Source organism: Talpa occidentalis, unplaced genomic scaffold (genome assembly GCF_014898055.3).
Source record: "Talpa occidentalis isolate TD23 unplaced genomic scaffold, MPIMG_talOcc4v2.1, whole genome shotgun sequence".
Lineage (NCBI taxonomy): Eukaryota > Metazoa > Chordata > Mammalia > Eulipotyphla > Talpidae > Talpa > Talpa occidentalis.
In genome coordinates this window covers 83643270-83650768 of record NW_026555331.1, presented here as the reverse complement: position 1 = coordinate 83650768, position 7499 = coordinate 83643270, and the positions used below count along the sequence as shown (strand labels likewise).

Here is a 7499-nt window from a genome sequence, read left to right as displayed (position 1 = left end):
GCCTCTACCTCCTCTTCTTTTGTTCCACAGAAAGCTGTATTCTGTGTTTTGGTTGTCTTGACTTCCTACCCTACCTCCCTGTTGCTTCTTTCTGCCATGGGTCATGATCTATGAGGCCTGAGTCTCCCAGTGGGGCAAACTAGCTCTGGACCATCGAGCTCAAGGTCCAGGACTAATTTGTGCTTGGCCAGGAGGCAACACTAAGCCAGAGTGTGGCAGGCGGGCGTGTGCCACTTTGTTGCTATGGCTACCAACAATAGCCCATCACTGCTGTGTTCTATCTCTGCTGCGGCTTCTGGGCTGCAGTATCTGCATGGCATTTGTTTACTTTCCCAAGGGACTCATAATTATACAACAAGTGCTTCTCTCTGGCATTGTGCTTTTATATAGTTTGACTAGGCTGAACGTGGTGTCTCTTTGAGCTTTTTATTGTTTTGGTATGCATTATTTCTCACCACAGCTCTGTAAAGTGGGTTTATTTACATTTTTATATTTTTTTTTATTATTGATGATGTATCATTATATCTTTGTTTTTTCACAATATAGGGTTTCTCCCCTCAGGTGAAGTTACCATAGTTTTTCCTACTACCAAAACGTCCATAATATCCTACCATAGTTCATTGTGCTCTTCTCCCCCCATTATCGACTCTTCCCTACTGATGTCTCATATTTATGGTCACCTTTCAAGGGTTGGTTTTAAAGTTTGTCTTTCTCTGATCTTTTGTTTGGTTTCTCTATATTTCACCTATAAGTGAAATCATACGGTATTTATCTTTCTCCTTCTGGCTCACTTAGCATAATACCTTCTAGTTCCTTCCATGTTGCCGCAAATGGTTGAGTATCTTTTCTGATTACTGAGTAGTATTCCATCATGCATATATAACACATTTTCTTGATCCACTCATCTGTTCTTAGGCACTTAGGTTATTTTCATGTTGGCTATTGTAAATAGCTCTGCTGTAAACATAGGAGTTCAGGTTTCCTTTTGAATTAATGTTTTTCTGTTCTTTGGGTAAATACCTAGAAGTGGAATTGCTGGGTCATATGGCAGACCCAATTTTAGTCTTTTGAGGAGCCACCGCACTTCTTTCCATAGGGGCTGCACCAGTCTATTTCCCACCAACAGTGTAAGAATGTTACTTTTTCTCTACACCCTAGCCAACTCTTGTTTCTACAGGGTTTTTTTTTTTGTTTTGTTTTGTTTTTTACGTGGGCCAGTCTCACAGGTAGTAGGTGGTATCTCATCCTAGTTTGTTTTTGTTTTGCATTTCCCCGAAAAGTGTTGATGAACATTTTTTCATATGTCTGTTGGCCATTTCCATGTCATCTTTGGAGAAAATGCCTATTCTTCTGCCCATTTTTTAATTGGGTTGTTTTTTCTGTTGATTTATATGAGCTCTTTGTTAATCTTTGATGTAAATCCCTTGTCAGATGTATGGTGTGCAAATATTTTGTTCCATTCAGTGTACTTCCTCTTTGTTTTGGTTACTGTCTCTTGCTGTACACAACTTCTTAGTTTGATGTAGTCCTAGTTGTTTCCTTGCTGCTGGAAATGCATCTGCTAAGATGTTTCTGAAGTTTACATCATGGAGTGTTTTGCCTATGGTTCTTTCTGTGTGTTTTATGGTTTCAGGCCTTAACATCCAGGTCTTTTATTCATTTTGAGTTTATTTTTGTGTATGGTGTGAGATAGTGATCTAGTTTCATTCTTTTGCATGTGGCAGTCTAAATTTTCCCCGCACCATTTATGAAGAGCCTTTCCTTGTGTATACACTTTGCTCCTCTGTCATAGATTAGTTATCCATAAATGTGAGGCTCTATTTCTAGCCTCTAAGTTCTATTCCATTGGTCTGTGTGTGTGTGTTTTTGTCTCAGTACATGTGTTTTAATTATTATGACTTCATAGTATAGTTTGAAGTCTAAAAGCCAAAGCTGTTTAGTCAGAAGAGCTTTGGCTACTTGGGTTTTTCCATGTGAATTTCAGTAATATTTGTTATATTTCGTTGAAGAATATCATTAGGATTTTCACTGGGTTTGCTTTAAATCTAAATTGCTTTGAGTAGGATGGCCATTTTGACCATGTTGATTCTTCCTATTCATGAGCAGGGAATGTCTTCCTATCTCTTTGTGTCATCTTCTGTTTTTTTTACAGTGACTTAAAATTTCCCTTGTACAGGTCCTTCATCTCCTTTGTCAGGGTTATTCCCAGTATTTAATTTTTTTTTTTTTTTTGGTGAGATTGTTAATGGAATGGGTTTCTTAATTTCTTCTAGTTCGTTATATGTATACAGGAAGGCAACTGATTTTTGTGTTTATTTTGTATCCTGTCATTTTGCTGAACTGGGTTATTATTTTAATTAGTTTTTTTGTGGAGTCTTTGGGGCTCTTCATGAATTTTATGATAATTTATGCAAGTAATGGTAGTTTTAATTTTCACTCTTTGGATTCTTTTATAACTTTCCCTTGCCTCATTGCTGTAGCTAGGACTTCTGATACTGTATTGAATAGTAGTAGGGAGAATGGACATCTTTGCCTTGTACCAGATCACAGTGGAAAGTTTTTTGATTTTACAACATTGAGAATGGTACTAGCTGTTGTATGTCATATATGACTTAAATTACGTTAAGATACATTCCATTTGGCCTCAAAATTTCTGCATAAATTGATACTAAACCTTATCAAATGCTTTGTCAGTATCTATTGATATGATCATGTGTTTTTTCTTTTTGTTGATGTTGTGAGTTACATTGATTTTCAGATGTTGACCCATCTTTGTATTTCTTGTATAAATCCCAATTGGTCATGGTATATAATCTTTTTAATGCATTGTTGAACTCAGTTTGCTAAGATTTTATTGAGGATTTTTGCATCTGTGTTCATTAGGAAGATCGTTTCTTTTTTTTTTTTTTTTTATTTATAGATACTCTTTTTTTGTTTGTTTATTTATTTATATATTTATACAAGCACTGGGTACAGTCAGAAGCGAGGGAGGGTGAGAGAATTCACCAGAGCCAGAGTGGAGAGCAGAGCAGGCAGAAGGACCGAAGTACACTGCTGAGGGGAGCAGCGGGCGGCAGGAGAGGTCTGGGCGCCATGTGGGACCCTCCTCCAGTGGCCGGGGAGCAGCCGGGGATCGAACTGGCACTGCAGAGGATCGAACTGGCGCTGCAGAGGCTGCTGGCAGCTTCGCAACCCAGCGCTCAACAGCTGCGCCACCGGGGAGGCCCAGGAAGATCGTTTCTTGTTTTGTTGTTGTTGTTAGCATGATGTTGTTGTTAGCATGATGTTTAGAAGAATTCCTTTTTTCTTGACTTTTTTTTTTTTTTGAAAGAGTCTGAGCAGGATGGGTATCAGTTCACCTTTGAAAGTTTAGTAACTCACTTGTGAAGTCATCTGGTCCTGGACTTCTGTTTTTTTGGAAGAGCTTTTATCACTTTCAGTATCCTTGCTTGTGATTAGTTTGTTCATATTTTCTGTTTCTTCCCTATTAAAATCTTGGATGATTATATGATTCCAGGAATCTGTCCATCTCATATAGGTTGTTGGGTTTGTTTGCATATAAATGATATTAGTAATTTCTTATCTCACTTTGTGCAGTATCTATTGTAATGTCTCTTTCATATTTTTTCTTATTTGAGTCTTCTCTCTTTTTTCTTAGTGAGCCTAGCTAACGGTTTGTCTATTTTGTTAGTTTTTTTCCAAAGAGCCAGCTTTTGGTTTCATTGATCTCTTGGGCTTTTTTAAATTTCTATTTCATTTATTTCAGCTCTAATTTTTATTATTCCATTCCTTCTAATGGCTTTTGATTTTTTTTGTTCTTTTTCTACTTCCTTGAGATGTGAGACAAGGTAGTTTGAGCTCTTTCTAGTTTCTTAATGTGGGCCTGTGTTGCTATGTAGAACTGCTTTTGTTGTGCACTATATGTTCTGAAATGTTGAGTCCTCATTATCATGTCTTGAGGTGTTTTTTTTTTTTTTAATCTCTTTGATTTCCTCATTTACCTGGTAGTCGTTCAGTAGTATATTGTTCAGTGTCTATGTATTAGAGTATTTCCTTGTTTTCTTTTTGTAGTTGATTTCTAGTTCAGTACCTTTATGGTCAAAAATGATATTTGGTATGGTTTCAGTCTTCATGAGTTTGTTGCCTTGTGACCCAATATGTGGTTAGTCCTGGAGAATGACCCATGCGCACTTGAGAAAAATGTGTATTCAGCCTTTTCAGGGGACAATGCCCTATAAATATCTATTAAACCCATGCAGTCTAGTTTTTTGTTTAGGGCAATTGTGTCCTTGCCGGTTTTTTTTTTTTTTTTTGGACTTGTTGCTCTCTCCATCAGTGAGAGTGGGGTGTTGAAGTCTCCTACCACATATGTATTTTCTCGAATGTCCTCTTTCAGATTTGATAGTTGTCTGATGTATTATGGTGCTCCTTTGTTAGGTGAGGGGTTTTTTTGAGTGTTATGTCTTCCGATTGTGATTTTCCCTTAATCTTTTGGTTTTTTTTTTTTTTTTTTTTGGTGGGACCCTTTCCAGCGGCCAGGGAACCAACCGGCGCTGCAGAGGCTGCGGGCAGCCTCGCAGCCCAGCGCTCAACCGCTGTGCCACCAGGGGAGGCCCTTAATCATTTTATAGTATCCATCCCTGTCTCCTTTTACCTTTTCAAGCAGAAAGTCAATTTTATTTGAATTGTTTTGCATTGCTTTACCTTCAGTATGTGTTTATCCTTGGTAGGTAGGTTTCTTTCCTGAAGGCAGGAAGAGATTGGATTATGTTTCTAATCTAACTAGATACTATGTGTCTTTTCATTGGTGAGTTCAGTCCATTGACATTTAGTGATTATTGATATGTAACAGTCTCTTGCTATCTTTTTGTTCCTAGTTTTATGGTTCTATTTAATTCCTGTTCAATTCATTCCTGTCTTCTGTTTAAATCTTAAAGCTGCTTTTAATATTTCTTGGGTAGTGGGAGGAGTGGATGCAAACTCCCTAAGATTTTCTTTGTTTGATAAAGTCTCAAATGGAAGGAGAACTTTACAGGGTAAATTGTTCTTGGTTGGCCTTTTTTGTCTTGAAGTATTTTGAATGTGTCACTCTTGTCTTCTCTTGCCTGTAGTGTTTACTTAATTTTTCTTTCTTTTTAAATGAAATACTTCTTACATTGGCTTTGAACTTTTGGGCATCATATGATTTTTCCCCCCTCAGGTGTGGTCACCATAGTTCTCCCATTACCCCAGAGCACCCATCCTCCATCAGCATAGTCCCTTGCTCCACCCCGCCTGTGTCTCATCTGTGGTCAGCTTTCAGGGTTTATCTTTGACCCTTTGTTTGGTTTTTCTATATTCCGTATATAAGTGAAATTGTCCAGTATTTAGCTCTTTCATTCTGACTTATTTCGCTTAGCATAATCTCTTACAGCTCCATCCAGGTTGTCACAAATGGTATGAGTTTTTCTTTTTTTGATTGCTGAGTAATATTTCATTGTGTCTATACCGTATCTTCCATGTTTTTGTGGTTTGTGCCTGGGGTTTTGTTTTTTCTCTGGTGTTTTGTTCCCCTGAAGACTTTCTTGGCCACTTGTATTTTTCTTTCTCCCCATTGTTTGCTTTGTGTTTTCTGTTCTGTGGTTGAAGCTTTTGTTGTATGTCAGTCCTCTTCAGCTGTTCTGGGCGTTTATCTGATACAGGTAAAGGGTATGGCTGCTGAGGCCTTATGAGACCTGGGGTTCTGCTAGTGCCTCCCCCGAAGTACTTTTGGGACTGGTTTAAGTGTCTAAGAGGGCGGGGGAGCATGGTGGATCTAGGGACCAGGTTGCGGGGACCTTCCTCCACCTGGGATCTTTGGGTTCAGGCCTGTTTCTGGTGACTGGGAGAGCAGGGAGCAAGCAAAGAGGGTTCTAGTCCATGGGACCTCACCCTTTCCGTGATCTCTCTCTGTGGGGGTCAGGAGGGGGCTTTAGGCCCCCTGAGCCAATGGAGGGATTCCTCATTTCCTGGGTCTGTGGCACAGAGTTCCCACAATCCCAGGTCAGGTCAGCACCCACTCCAGTGTCCGCAGAGTTCCTCCAGGGAATCTTACAGTGTTCAGTTTGCCCTGTCATGGCTGGGTTGGTGACCCCAGATCATTCCCTTTTGCTGGCTGGGACAGCTACTCTCCCAGCCATGTTCCTGAAGCTCTTCCCGCTCCTTCCCCTTTGCACAGTGGCCACCAACCTTAATTCTAGGTCACGAAGGGAATGTCCTGAGACTCTGAAGGCAGGACAGTGTGTCTGGATCTTTCTATAAGCAAATTAATTTTTTATACTGTTATATTATTGGAATCCAGAGAATAATTTAAATTTAATGAATTAATTTTGATATAAATAAATGAATATAGTACTAAAACTCCCTGAGATAAGTTTTAATGGCTATTAATGAAATTCTTAATTTTTATTAAAAAATGACATGGCGAAAATACTGTGGTATGATGTTAAGTGAGGGGAAAAGATACTGAGATTATGCATAGAAAAAAGGATTAGCAGGAATCAGAAAAAATATTCTTGTGGTTATTTTTGTGGAGGAGATTATCAGTAATTTGTTTTCCACCCAAGTTTGTATATTCGCCAAGATTTCTAAAATAAATTTGTAATTCTTACATAATTGAAAATATTTTTAGTCCTTAACCACAAAATTACATATTTATATAATTGCTCAGTGAGAGTAATTTTTTTTTAAAGATTTATTTATTTATACAAGCACTGGAAGCGCAGGAGGGTGAGAGAATTCACCAGAGCCAGAGCGGGGAGCAGAACAGGCAGAAGGACCAAAGTACACTGCTGAGGGGAGCAGCGGGTGGCAGGAGAGGTCTGCGCGCCATGTGGGACCCTCCTCCAGTGGCCGCGGAGCAGCCGGGGATCGAACCAGCACTGCAGAGGCTGCAGGCAGCTTCGCAACCCAGCGCTCAACCGCGGCGCCATCGGGGAGGCCCTGAGAGTAAATTTTTTATTTTGCTTTTTTTTTTTAGAGTTAGAAGCCTATTTTCTTAGTATTAGAACTATTAAAATTATTAAAGAAGCTTCATAATACAGTTTTTGGAAAGGTACACAAGAAGCTATTAATAGTAATTGTGTCTGGGAACAGGGTGTTGTCTTCACCTTTTTTGTTTTTGTACTTTTACCACATGCATTTGTTGCTCTTCTAGTAAGTAAATATAGCACTATATATTCTATCTGGTTGGTGTTTCATAATTTTAAAACTATACTGTTGCATTTTTAATAATCATGATGTTTCTACTTATTGACCATACTTTACTAAAATAGTAAATTTGTAGTTTATTTAATGATTTTCATATTGAATGACTTAAAAGTCATTCCTGAGTTTTCACTATTATAGAAAATACTGTAGAGATATTTTCTGATGTAATTTTTTTCTTTGAATAACTTTTCAAAAAAGGTATAAATACACATACTGTTTGTGTGTATATATATCATGCAAGTTCATTGGCTGCATTGTCATTTTGAATCAGG

At 38.4% G+C, this 7499-nt stretch overlaps 1 protein-coding gene across 1 annotated transcript in view; it reads left to right on the top strand.

The window, feature by feature from the left end:
• Positions 1–7499, top strand: part of PEX1 (peroxisomal biogenesis factor 1) — a 53082-nt gene that overhangs the window by 9701 nt on the left and 35882 nt on the right. The gene's annotated exons all lie outside the window — the stretch shown is intronic.